This window comes from Echinops telfairi, unplaced genomic scaffold, assembly GCF_000313985.2.
Source record: "Echinops telfairi isolate 266 unplaced genomic scaffold, ASM31398v2 ScPeMD7_7475;HRSCAF=8513, whole genome shotgun sequence".
NCBI lineage: Eukaryota > Metazoa > Chordata > Mammalia > Afrosoricida > Tenrecidae > Echinops > Echinops telfairi.
In genome coordinates this window covers 16,124,737-16,139,368 of record NW_022111379.1, presented here as the reverse complement: position 1 = coordinate 16,139,368, position 14,632 = coordinate 16,124,737, and positions in this window count along the sequence as shown.

The following is a 14,632-nucleotide window of genomic DNA, read 5'->3' as shown; positions in this document are numbered from 1 at the left end:
CTTTGTGTGGTTTGCCTCGGTGTCTCAGGGTCAGTCTGGGCCAGTTCCGACACTGAGTCTCCAGTGTTGTCCCCCTTAGGGCCCGGAGCCATCAAGGTGTGGTGTGTCTCCTGGTGGGATCAGCCATATTGTCCACTCTGTCCATTGGCTGTTCAGAGCAGGGATGTCGTCCTCCAGGCCTGGTGGGTCAGGATGTGCTCCGCTCTCTCTTCCTCCCCCTAAGTGTTCGTTCCCATTTGCTCTGGTCAGACATGCCCCTCTCCCCTAGCTGCAGCTTCGTTGCCATCCTCTCAAGTAAATTCTTCTGGGGGGAAGGTGTAGGACATTTTAACTCACTATGCCCCACCCCCGTCCGTCACCCATCACTCATCCATCCGTCTGTTCTACTCTGATGGCTCATGTGTTGCAGTGATGCCGAGACCTCTGCCACTGGCACCTCAAATAACAGCGGGGTTGCCCAAGGTGTGTACGTTTCAGTGACGATTCCAGACAGACCAACTAGGACGAGAGGTGTGGCAATCGACAGCTGCCGATGAGCCAGATCACCACAGAAGGGTCTGATCGCATGCTGGAAGATGAGCCCCTTCGTCCAAAGGCACTCCAGTCCACAGTGGCTGCAGCAATGTGCTGGGACACTCCAGCCATCGTGAAGATGGTGCGGGACTAGGCACTGCTTCCTTCCGATGTCTGAGGGGTGGCCCCGCGGCCTCTCTGCTGAACATCAGAAAGCAAATAGAAGCTCACCCCTTCGAGTTCATGCTAACCCGCTAATGCCCGGGTAGGGTTGACTTCTTTTATTATTATTATTTTTTAAACATTTTATCGGGGGCTCTTACAGCTCTTGTAACAATCCATACATCAATTGTATCGAGCACATTTGTACATATGTTGCCATCATTATTTCCTTGACATTTATTTTCTATGGAGCCCTTGGTGTCAGCTTTTCCCCACCCTCCACCCCGCAACCCCCCAGTTTGTCTTCTTGATAGATGAGAAAATAACTAGACTCAGAAAGACTAAACAACTTTCTCAAAGTCACACAGCTGGTCAGGATCTCGGGTAAAACCTGAAGCCAAGTTAGCCCGATGTTAAAAACCCACAGCTGCAGTCTGTATTGCTTAAGATGAATGTTGCTCATAGCCCAAGAGTAGGGACCATGTCTTCCCACCTGCAGGTAGTATAGGTGTGGACCTGGGCCAAGCCAGCATCCACTGACTTGTCTGCTGGGTGGCCAGGAGGACTGCTGAGGGTCAATAGGTTTTCCTTCCCCACAGGAGTACCCGTTGACCTCAGAATTAGCAGAGAATGGTAACATGAGAAGGAAGCCCTAACAGGAGGGAACACATGCCTTATTTATTTATGAACTCTTACTGCTGTGTTTACTATATGGCATAAGATAGAGACATGATATATGTAAATAATGAAGCATTGACTAGTGAATGACTATGATACCTGTAAGAGCTCCCTATAAAATGATTAATAGAAAAATTAAAATTAAAAATGTTGAAAACTGAAATAAAACCTGTGAACCAGTGGATACTCGCCCCACTCTTTCCTTTAACCTCCACAGAACGTACCTGCTAGGCTGAATTTTGTGTTCATTGCACCTTTGATTATTTTGATATTTGGCCTGTATGTTGTAGACGGCATGTTTGTCTTGCGGTCTTTGGAGACGGTTTGACATGTGAAGCGGCCGTTCTTCCTGTTAGAAAGGGACGACATTTCCCAGCCCAACGATGCTAGACCCGCTTTGGCCACTAGAATGTCAAAGGCAGCAAGTGTGTGCCATTCTGGGTCTAAGCGTTAAGACACAGCATAGGGTTCTGCTTTTCCCTCTCACGGTTTTGCCTCTGCCCTAAGAAGAATGTGCTCCCAGCAGCTGCTGGTCCAAGAAGGGTGAGAGGCACGTGGGACAGATCTGGGCCCGCTGTGAAACAGGAGCCTAAGGCAGCTAACTGCCAGCTCCGCCCACAGATCACTGGAGTAAGAGTGCACGAACCACTGAACTCAGGGGCTGTTTGTTATGTCGCAGTGTTAAGGTGATCGCTGACTGATACTCTGTGAATCCTTAAACAACCTCTCCTGTACTCACTTCTTCTTAACTGGAAATAATGATATTTGTTATTACATGTCATTTGCTGCCACTCACTTTCCTTTCCCACTTAACATTGCCTTGCTGGGATGTGTCCAGTGGACCACAGTGGGATAGAATCCCACGGTATAAGGAACGGTAGCAAGCATTCCCTCCGTGGAGAGGCGAGGGAAGAGCCACAGAGCTTCAGAGTGGCTGGACGAGCTTGGGAAGCCACCTCTCCTTCCTTCGGCAAGCATTTCTTCAACATTAGCCAAGCGCTTTCCTTCCTTCCTCAGTGTGGGAGCAGAAAGGTGAAATGGAGGCACAAGCTCGCTGCCCTCAAGGGCCTTGTGTGGTAGGGGCCTTTCCCAGAAAGAAGGCCAGCGCCACAAATGTGCCTCCTGCCACATCACTGACAACTTTTCCTCTTTGCCTCTGCCCGGCCAGCTCTTTCCTCCCATTCCATCCACCAGCTCCTGTCCCCAGAGGCAGATGGCTTAATTAAGGCAGTATGCAAAGAAACGAGAGCCAAACGATGGCGTGGATGGCGCTGCTTGGCAGGACTGCTGGCAAACGGGGTTCCACGGGGAGGCGGAGGGTCAACGTCGATAGGAAACTTGGACCTGAAGCTAGATCCCTCTGCGGTGCCAGGTCTATGTTTCTGGGAATGACAAGTGCCCACAGAAAACAAGAAGCTTTCTGGCCAGGCTGCGCCCAGCAGTAAGCCACCAGCTGGGGACTTAGCTGCCCAGGGACTGTAGTCGGAGCAGAGCATGTTGGCGGGCAGAGGAAAGATGAGACATGCCCCTTATCCTCGAGGAGTTTGCAATCCAAAGAAGAAAGCACGAGAAGCTAAAAGTGAAAGGTATCAAAGGCCAGATAACCAACACCGGCCCGATGGATGGAACCAAAGAGAGCTAGCTGGTCCACACAGAGTACCCCGATTCCAGGACCCGAGGCAGCTGAGCCGGAAATGACCAGCACCTGCTCTGGTGTCCTAGATAAGTGTCTGTAAGTCGCTCCGGTGGCCATTCCTATTCCCGCCGGGCCCTAGAGAAACGCAGGAAGGCCCGCTTCACGTGGAAAACAAGACCGAATGGGGATTCCCAAGGCATTCCAGGGCCTCCGGGAGGGACATCGTTAGGGAAATCAGCGACCCACCGTGCAAGACCAGGGACCAACAAGCTTTCCCAGTGACTGAGTCCCGCAGAAAGCAGCTATTTTCAGGAATCATGAAGGGCTAGCAGCTCTGCCAGAGATGGAAATGGCAGTGCCCAGAAGAGCCCCTGTGTTCTCCCAGCTATGGTGCTCAGCTCCCGGGCAGGTGACAGCTGCTCCCCTCCACCTGGACTCCCACCACCACCACCCAGCACCCCAGGAGGGGCCCTTGTCTCACTACTCCAACAGCCCATCACCTGCCTCTTTCCTGACCCAAGCGTCAGGGTCAGGCATTTGGGAAACTCTCCTGAACCTCAGGCCTGCTTTCTTCTGGTCGGAGATGAGCGGAAGAGCAGCCACCAGGGTGCGCATGCGGGTCCCTGCTTGAGATGACAGCGGTGTTGGCCTGGAAGGCCTAAGGTCAGAGTGGACTGCCTTCTAGGTGGGGACATGAGAGTGAGATTTACCTGGCTGTCTACCTGTTTCTTACTTGAAAATAAGTTCCTCTTGCTCCTTTTTATTTATTTTTTGGTAACTCCAAAATGAATGTTTACAAAGATAGTGATTCCAGGACCTTCCCAGTGATGTGACCGTCACAGTGTGAGACTTGCTGCCTCCTGGGCCCTGGCTGGCCCATCTTTAAAGAGGGACCGGGACAACCCTGGCTTCTGTCTCCAGCCATAGAGACAACTCCACCGGTCACCCTTCAGGGAAATCAAACAATACCAAAGAGTTCAAAACCATTGGAAAGAGGGGGAAATGACCAAATTTATTTGGACCAAAGTTGAGAGATCTCAAGTGGCTCATAAACTCAATTTCAGAAAATGGGGTCTATTTTCAGTGTTGTATGTATAGCTGTCGGACATGCCTCTTCGTTTTATCCCCCGGCTCTGTGATGTGTTTTGTGGGAACAGGGAACACATTTCAGAGACTGCTTTCATTTTAGAACCAGAAGGAAGTTTATTATTAAAAGTAAATCCTATAAAACGAGAACCTGTGTTAGCCTTCCGACGTTAGACTCAAATAAACATGTCAGAGTATCTTGCACCATTATGGATCGACTGGTGTATTTCTCACATCAACCTTGTCACACGGGGTGCGTTCCGTGTCGGGTTTACGGTGCGGAAACTGAGGACAAGCTATGTTAGAAAGCTTGCTGCAGTCTACGTAACCAGCCAATGGCAGAAGTGCCAAGCAACCATAGTCCTCCCGGCCCGAGTTCTAGGCGCGTCAGCCATCAGTTGGAGCCCTCCTGTATTCAGTGTGACACTGAAGACCATTCAGAATGTTGCCGCCTTCAAGCTGGAAACGCCACGCACCACAGGAAGAATGCTACCCGGGACTGTGCCATCCCCACGCCAGTGTGTGGGCAGAACCCTTGCGACACATTGGGTCTTCACTGGCTGGTTTTCAGGAGATCACAGGTCTGTCTTCTTAAAACATCTCAGTCCGGAAACGGCCGACACCTCTGCAGCATCAGGGTAACGCATAAGCCGCCATGCAATGACCAATGACCGAGGGGCAGCGGTCCCACAAGAACTACACTGGCTAGAAAGGCCAGGGAAGGCAAGCATGCGTAGGACGTGATCAGTAAGCATTTATGACTTAATTGGTGCCATATAATTATACATTGCGACACATGAAGCCTGAGGGAGAATCACGTGGCCTTTCCCACCTGGGAATTCCTTGGGCTCCCTCTGGCCTAGGAGCCAAGCTTTGGAGAGCCCAGTCTGGGCCCATTGGCACCACAACTCCAGTCTTGAGGCTGGCCCGTGCTTCTCCTCTCCATACGGAAGCCCATGAGTACAAGCCAGGCCCCGAAGCCCACTTTACCACTGAGCATTCCCCTCTGGCCAACAGACAGGAACCTACAACCCAGCCAGCAAAACCAGCCAGGAGAGAACCCCCATGCAGTCTGTCCACAAAAACTCCCCCAGCGAAGTCCGCCTGAGCCGGAGGTGCCAGCTCTGCCCACAGGACACCCAGAGGCAAGGGCCCTAGCCAGGCCAGCTTGGGAGGACCTGCTGAATTCCATTTGCCTCTCGGGGGCATTTGAATAAAATGGAAAGCAAACCCTTGGTGCCATTCATTTGGCCAACCTAACCACCCAGCAGGCCAGGTGCATATCCATTCTGCTCCGATGCACACAGCTCGCTCAGGGCAGGCACCTTGGTCTTTCCAGGTGATGCCAGAGTGGGAGGTGCGCGTTTCTGCCAATTTCGCCTCTTCCGCTGTGTGTCTGTGTGCGTTATCCTCCACAACAGTCTTTCCTGTTAACCTCGGAAGTCTTTGGCCACCCACGCCAGGTCCAGGTGCTCAACCAGCTCTATTCGATCCTAGAGACCCTCTCACTTCTGCTCTCATAGGCTTGGACCTCCAGGGGCATTAGAGGCCTCCCAAGTACATCTGCCAGACCCCGTTTCTCCCAGTGCACACCTCTGCCTCGCGAGACTGGGATCCCCATTGTCTGGAGCCACAGCATTTCCAGTCTGACCTGGTGACCTTTGTGCTGTCTGGATGGTTCTTTTCTATGTTTTTGATCTATCCTGATCTCTCCACCTTCTAAATCCTCCTCTTCAAAGACTCTTATCTATCATACGTGTTCCCTCCCTTCTCCAGAACCTCTGAAATGGTTCATCGCATCCTGTCTTGCATTATGATCAGACCATTTCCTAGCAACCATTATACAAATAAGCACCAGTGAAGGCAGCACTTCCCATCCGCCTGACACGGGGTAACTCCGCACCCTGCAAAGCCCTGCGTTGGCTCTCGCCCAGCCCTGCTTTTCCCCATGGGCTAATGATACTGCAGGCCCAAACCCCTCTGGAGCCTGGATCTTTCTGCTTCCACTTCCAGTCACACCCCAGATACCCAGGACCCTAGGTTCCCAGCCCAAATGACTCTCAGTCTTCGTCCAGGGCCTGTGGAGGCCACGTCCCCAGGTCTGTCTGTCTAAGAACCAAGAGTGGCCCAGAGATGGATATTGGCTTAGTTCAGTTTGTGGACAGAATGTGAACACAGGGACCAACGTGTCTACACGCATACCCACAGACCAGACGGGGTAGGTTTCCAACAGCTAGAACACCTTTTTCCTGTTGCCCACCTGCTAGAGGGCAAAACCAAGATAGACAAAGGAGGTGTGGAGAGAGCTGGGGCATGGGTGACATGTTGAACCTCTGGATCCAGCTGGTGTCAGGACATGTCAGTCAGGGAAGTCTAAGTATCACTGATATTTGCTTAAATTAATTTCAGTTGAGCTTCTGCCACTCGACAAAAATATACTGGTGAAGGCAATCATGACGATCATGATGATGGTAGCTAACATTTATTGGATGATTCCCCAGGCCCCAGACACTCTGCGTTAGCTACATTAGCTCACTGATTCTGCCATCGGCCCTGCCAGGTAGGTGGCCTTATTATCTCAGTTTTCCAGGTGAGAACACGGAGCTTCAGTAAAGCTGAGTAACTTGTCCCAGGTGAGATAGTCTTCCAGCTCATGTCGGTGGGACTCCTAAGTCTGTGCTTTTAGCTGGTACCTTCATTATCATTGGTTGCTCGCAGTGTGGACCAGACCACATGACAAGCTTAATGTGCAGGCAACCAGTGTAGGCCAACTACATGTGCCCTACTCAACTCAATGAGCCCCAAATGGCCCTTCCCCCAATTATGCTCCTCCGTACTTCTCCCTCTCCTCTCCTTCTCCAGCAAAGCTTTGGGAAGAAAGACAAAAGTGGATTCTGGCAGCGTGCCTTTAATGTCCCTTCAGGGGACATTAGTAGGTTATGGGTTTTGGCAACTATGTAGAGTGGCTTCTAGTGTCTTTAGATGAAACCCTAATACTGGCCAGAGGCAACATAGAGCACAGATGTTTCTTGTAGGTCAACACTGAATACAAATACAGAAGCCCCAGATGTGGCCCATGTAGACAGAAGTCCCATGTGGCCTATGTAGACACTCAACAGATGCCTGATGAATGATTGGGAATTCCCTCAACTGAAATCTGACCTTTATACCTGGAGGGAGAAAACTACAAACAGCAAGAGGATTTTGATGACCACATGCAGAGTTGTGAGATCCCGTTGCATCTCTGCCTTAGGGTGAGCAGAATAAGCCCAAAGGGTGCTCTGAAGTAGAACAGTCTATGTGGGTACCAGATGGCAGTACCATCATAACAGGCTTATTGTTGCAAGTGTGGAAGGGCTGCCTCAGGCCGTCTCTGCCCTGTCGCCTGAGAGAGATGCTCTCATCCCATTGTCACTGCTATAAAATCATCCAGGTCACTTGCCAGGCACTCAGAAAGCATGAGAGGTCTTCCCATTTGCAGGTGTGTGTTTCCAAAACCTTCCAAAGTTCCACAGTCATAGCAGACTAAGCCCTGTGATGCCTCTGGGGAGGAACACTGCTGAATTCAGCCTCCAAAGAGATTTTATTCCTTAGCTTCCCTTCCTTGGTAGGAAATACACACAGCAGGCCACTCTTGAGTGTTTCTACTGAGAGCTACTGTTTCCAAAAGCAGAGCTGGCATGTCAGTGAGCCTGAAATCGACCCCAGAGAGAAACTCCCTTCTTTTGAAAATGTTTTACCTGGAAAGTAATACTATTAGGAGTCTGATGTATGTATGTATGTATGTATGTATGTATGTATGTATGTATATGTATATCTATACTATATACCAAAGTCCCTGGGTTGCAAAAATGGATAGGCACTCTACTGCTAGCCCAGTTGTTGGTGGTTCAAACCCACCCTGTTGACTTCGAAGACAGGCCTACCAATCCCAAAGGTCACAGCCCCGAACATACTGCGGAGCAAGGGTCTAGTTTGCACACGTGGGCCCCCCTGCGTGGCAATCTCCTCCACAGCCACCGAGAAGAGGAGTTGAACCACTGCACTCAGTTCTCCTCTGTGTCTACCCTGCAGCCCATACCCACCCCGCCGTTATGACTGCAGCTACGTAGTAAATTTGGAGACTGGAAGTCCTTCCTTCCAAGTTTGTTTTTCTTCTTCAAGGTTGCTAGGGCCAGTCTGGGTCCCATGAATTTCGAGAAAAGCTTGTTCATTTCTGCAAAGACACCAGCTGTTTTGTTAGGGTTTGCCTTGAATCTATAGATCCATGTAAGGATTGTGGGCAACTGAAAAAGATGGAGTCGTGCTCGCTTCGGCAGCACATATACTAAAAACTGAAAAAGATGGAGTCTTTCAGGATGTGCACATGGAAATCCACTCCATTTATCGAGGTCGTGCTTCATGTCTCTTACTGATTTGGTTGCAGTCCACAGTGGGTATGTCTTGCACTTATTTCATTAAATTCATTCCTAAATATTTTATTCCTTTTGATGGTGCTGTAAATTAAATTGGTTTCTTCATTTTCTTTTCATTGCTATTTTATAAAAAGAAGTTCATCTTTTCCCATTGATCTTGCATTCTGCAACTGTGCTGAGCTCATTTCTTAGTTCTCATCTTTTTCATGAATTCCCAAGGAATGGCTATGCAATACACAGTATCGTGTTATAAGTGGATAGAACTAGTTTTATTTTCTTCCAGTCTGCAGGCTTTTTCTCTTTTCTAATTACCTTTCTTAAAAATTTCAAATAGGTTAAAATAATCTTATTTGTTAGTAGAGATGCATACACAATTAACTAATTTATAAAACAATTACCAATTCTAGTTCAATTTCATAACCATGTCTTACATAGTTTTGAAACAGGGTCAACAAAATATTTCTTTTAGAAAGCATCACACTTATTTTAGGCAAACTAATGTTGCGTGCAAATAAACTTTGCATGCAAGTGAGGGGGCTCACAAACATCCTTCTATATAACATTGGAAAAAAATAACAGGAAAATGAGTATTAAACTGAATGAGTACATAGTCTGGAAACTTTGCAAATTCAGCTAACATTTATTACTTGCCGAAGCGGTGCCTTGTACTGACAAGGTATCAACCCCATATTATGTCTTCAAATAAAATAAGTGGTCACCAAACTGGCTTGTCATAGCGAACAGACACCTGGCTCTAGGATATATTAAGGACGTCAGATTACACCAAGAGTTTATAATCTAATTTATTTTGTAGCTGAACTCCCCTGGCCGAAACTCCAGCACTTCCAGGACAATATAAAAAGGAGTGACACGACTGAGCTTAAAGGGAGAGCACTCGGATAGAGGCTCTGCAGGCAAGGGGAAGCAGTGTTGGAGGCCACGGGGTTTGGAAAGGCTCTGGGAGTGGGATGGGGATGGGGGTGGGGGGTGGGGAGAGAAGGCCTAGGTTCCATCATCCAGCAAGGGACTTGGGCTTGCAGGTTACAGTTATCGGGGTGTCTCCGCCCTGCCATGCTTCTTACTGATTGATCCTTTATCCACTAGACTTCTGCGCTGACCCAGGGGCTGGAGAGAATCCCAGACCAGTGGGGCTACTTGGTGTTGAGCAAAGGCGCGGTGCTGGCCGTGCGTTCTGGGGTAGGGGAGGGGATCCCGCCAGAACACAAGGCCCATCGTCTCTCCCACAACTTCCTATTCTGCCCCAATTTGGGCTATTTTTGGCATTACCTTGTAGTAGGCCTGGCATGTAAGAAGCCTTCAGTAATCAATTAATTAAAGCTTCCAACTTCTTTCAGATAAAAGAGACTTACTACTATTAGAGTCCTGGTGGCATGGCAGGTTATGAGTCAGGCTGCCAACTGCGGTTGGCATGGTCAACAGTAGTACTCCACCAGACCCTCGAGTGGGAGAAGAACGAGGCTTTCTGCCCCTGTTAAGATTGACAGCCTCGGAAACCCAACAGGCTGTTCTACTCAGCCCTACAGGGGTGCTGAGCTGGAATCAACTTCATGGTTTTGGTTTCTTTGGGTACTGACTCTATCCACCACAGATTTGTTGGTAACATACTACCAGAGTCTTTGATCTGGTATTGATTGAAGAGGCTTTGTATTTTGCCCCATAGTACCATGTAGAGTTAAAGTGCCACAAGCTCTCAATCACTTGAGCTACAGAGACAAGGCTTAAAAGGTTTCAAAGGTGAGAACCACGGGAGTGATTGTAAGGGGTAATGGCAAGGAAGCTTTCTTGGGGGTAGAAAGTGAGCTGAGCCGTAAGGGTTGGGTGATTGTGAACAGAAAGAAATGGGGTGCTTGAGGGGCTGGGACACGGACATGGACACATTTTCAGGCGTGACGCTAGGAGGAAGCTATTGTAAGGGAAGGGTCAGGGCTTCCGAAGCCAGGTTCACATATTTGGGCTTGATCTTGAAGGTGTGAGGGAACTATTGAAGGCTATGGAACAGGAACATGACCTGATGAAATGGCTTGGCAAGATTGTTGTTAGCAGCGTGAAGATGGACGGGAGGGTGCCGAGTTTAGAAGACAGGGCGGCTACACTGAGTCAGGGTTGGTGGCAACAAGGAGCGAGAGGAGAGAGTTCATAAAGGCATGGCTGCGATAAGGAATGGGGGAGATACTTCTCTATCCAGTGGGAACTCACGACTAGAATGAAGGTGCCTTCACAGCAGTTCAAAACTGCCGGCTGCTCCTTGGGAGAAAGACGGGGCTTTCTACTCCGGTAAAAAGTTACCGTCTCGGGAACTCACGGGCAGTTCTACCCCGTCCTCTGGGGTGGCTAGGAGTCGGCATGGGCTCTATGGCAGGGACTTTCATTTTGGTTTTTTAACAAACAGGAAATCAAGAAGGGAAGTTGATGTTGGGGAAGGAGGGGGGTTCCAGTGCTTTGGCTTTAAACATTGAGTTTGATGTGGAATAATAGCAGTTAATATCACTGGTAGGCACGGTTCTAAGCATCTTGTCCATATGATCTCATTTATTCCTTACAATAAGTTTATAAGGTACTGTTTATAGCGCCATGAGTTAAGTGTTGAGTTGCTAACTGCAACGTTGGCTGTTCAAACCCACCAGCCACTCCAAGGGAGCAAGATGGAGCTCTCTGCTCCTGTAGAGATTGCATCTCAGCAGAGACCCCCAGGAGCAGTTCTACTCTGCCCTATAGAAGGGCCGCTTTTGGCGAGAGCCAACTTGGGTTTGGTTTGAGACGTTAGTTTTAGATTATTCCCAATTTCCACAGATGAGGAAAGGAGGTCCAGAATGTCCAAGGGAGCAAATCATACTGAACTTATCCCAGTGGCGGGTCCTTATCTAGGAGGTGGGACCAGGAAGTTGAGAAAAGGAGAAACCCGCGGGTCACAGCACGGTCCCCAAGGGCTGGGTGGTAAGGAAGGGTTTAACTCACGACAGAGCATTTAGTGACTCAGTGGTCATTTTCAGTGATGGGTGCTGGTTTCGGGGGCTTTATCAGATTGGTAAGCAGAGGAAACAGTCAAGTGTCAAGGAGTTAGGAAAAAAATAGTCCGTAAACCGTGGGCGGGTGGGGGAGGTCCAGTAATAGAAGGATGCGAACTCAAGTGACACAGGACACTAAACATCAAAGGAAGGATTTAGGTTTGCTTTCCCAAAACTGAGCTGACCTGGGGATTTTGGAAAATGAAGAGGGAGAGAGAGAAAAAAAAGGGTGAGCGCTCGAACTCGTAGCATTAAGTTAGACGGGTTTTGTTGGTTCGTTGGTTCGCTGTAGATGACGGCATTGCTTTGATACAGCTGCTCTGACTAATGACCCCAACTTTGCGGCTTAAAACCACACCAATTTGCTTTCTCACCATTTATCGATTAAAATTCCAACAGCACAGACATCCCTGGGCTGAAATCAAGGTATCCGCAGGGCTGTGCTCCCTTCTGGGGGGTCCTGGCTGGAGAATCCATTTTCTGGTCTTTTCCAACTTCTAATGGCCTTGCTCCCGGCATGTTTCCTCTCTTTCAAAGCCAGTGATGCTGAACCTCTTTCTCCTCTCTTTCATAATCAAGTGTCCCTCTGATTAACTACTGCAGCATTCAGGTAATTGATTGGGCTCATCTCAAGGTTCTTAACCTTGACCACCTCTGCAAAGTCCTTTTTGCTAGGTGAGGGGACATGTTCATGGGTTCCAGGGATTGGGATGTGAAATATCATTATTCTGCCCTACTGTGATAGTCAGGTTTTCTGTCAAGTTGGGTGGGCCAGAATGCTAACAGAATGTGGTCAACTCCGTGATGGGAACTTCTGTGAAGCAGCCGAGCAGTTGTGGAGAGAAAAGACCTCCTTAATCTGGTTTCCTAGGGTCACTATCTGTCAGAATTGACTCCAGAGCACCTACCAATATGATTGATGAAGGTTTCATCCAGGGTGGCCTACTCAGAGTATCAGTTGACAATATGTGGAAACGAGCAGACTTTGCTGTTGTATTTGGATCCTCTATCTAGTTTGTCAACCTCCTGCAATATCTGCTAATCTCAGCAGCCATTGTAGGACTGCTGACGTTGGATTAGCTCAGCTGATCTCGGATTCATTCAGCTCCACATCTACCAGCCTGTTGTCTTCCTGCTTCTGGGTCGTGCTTCCTGTTTCCCAGCCCCTACAGCTACAGGAGTCAGGAGAAGCCTTCAGCTTACATCTGACCCATGGGCTTAAACAGGACTGGACTTGCCACTTCTACAATTTCGTGAGATATTTTCTTGATATAAATCTCTTTCTATATACATACACATCCCTGGTTTTGCTTCTCTAGAGAACCCTGCCTGAACGTACCCTAGTCCACTCACTGCCCCTCAAAGCTTCATGTCTGTTCCCTATGTAAACTACACTCACATCATTCCCAAAGCTTCTGCAAGTCTTCACCCATTACAAGTCCAAAATCTCACCTGTAGCTCACCGATTTAAAATGTGCTTGTTTCTTCATTTAAACTATGTACAAGCGAGGCTCAGTATGAAGGACGCAGCCCTGGCAGTGCAATGATTAAGCAGGCACCTGTGAGCGAAAAGGTTAGCAAGTCAAACACAAGCAGCAGCTTTCCAGGAGGAAAATTGGTCAATGTGCTTCTGTGCAGATAACGGTCAAGAAACCCATATGGCGGCAGTTCTCCTCTGTCGGAACGAAGGGGTGGCCGTAAGTAGAGATCAATGTAACAGCACTCAACCACCAAAACGATGTTAAAAATCACTCTCCTGATAATGTTGTTGTCGTTAGGTGCCATCCGCTCTGACCCATAATGACCCTATGCACAAGGAAACGAAACAATGCATGGTCCTGCCCCATCCTCACAATTGTTCCTAAACCTGAGCCTATTGATGCAGCCGCTGTGTCAATCCGTCTGTCAAAGGCCTTCCTTTTATTCACCACCAAACATGATGTCCTTCTCCAGGGACTGGTCTCTCCTAACAATATGTCGAGTAGGTAAGGCAAAGTCTTGCCATCCTTGCCTCTAAGGAGGACTCTGGCCTGACTTCTTCCAATTTAGATCAGTTTGTCCTGTTAGCATTCCACGGTAGGTTCAAATTCCTCTCCGGCACCACAATTCAAATGCGCGCCTGATAACAAATCTCTTAATTTTAGAATCCTTTGCAGTCTGAATAAGCTTAGAATTTCCAAAAGCATTAAGTTCCAATTCCCTTAAAAACAACAACAAAATCACTCCACTGTTGTTTTTCCTTGAATTCAGCAAGGAACTATGTCATATTTTCAGTACTGTGCTTGAAATTCTCAGCTAGACGTTATAGTTCATTGTTACCAATTCCGTTTGCTATGTAACCACAGGAGGGAAAAATCCTGCTAAAATTTCTGCCACAATGGAAAAGGATCTTTCCTCCAGTTTCAGTAACATGTTCCTCATTCCTTTCTGAGCCCTTACCCAACAGGGCCTTCTGCATCCATATGTCTATTCATAATGATCTAGGTATTCTCAAGGACAGTTTATGTTGTAACCCCAAAGTCAGCAGTTTGAAACTACCTGTGCCCCATGGGGAAAACCTGAGGCTTTCTACTCCCATAAAGAATTAGAGTCTTGGAAACTCATAGAGGTGGCTCTACCCTGTACTCCAGGGACTTGAGGACAATGAGTTTGTTGTTTTCTGCTAGGCTCACTTCCTACTCGCTTCCTTCTAGAACGTCGTTGGCCTTGTCATGATTAACTGCACCTTACTAGCAGTCAATTCAAGGAAAACTAAAACTTTTCCATCACGCTCTTCAAAGTTCTTCCAGTGTGTGTTCGTTGCCCCATTCCAAAGCCATTTGCACATTTTAGGTATTTGCAGCAACAGCATCCATTTTCAAGTGCCCAAATCTGTATTCATTTTATATTACTTTAGTCATGTTGAAAAAGTTTCCATCTGTTCTTGCTTTTTTGGGTGTGGGAGGAGTGGATCCTGAGCCCGGGTGGAGCAGTGGTTATGCATTGGACTGTGATCATCAGAGTTCGCAGTTTGATAGATAGCACCAGCCACTCCAAGGGAAAAAGCCCGAGCTTTCTACTCCCGTCAAGAGTTACAGTCTCATCAAAGAACAAAAAACCATATCAGTGGGTGCCCG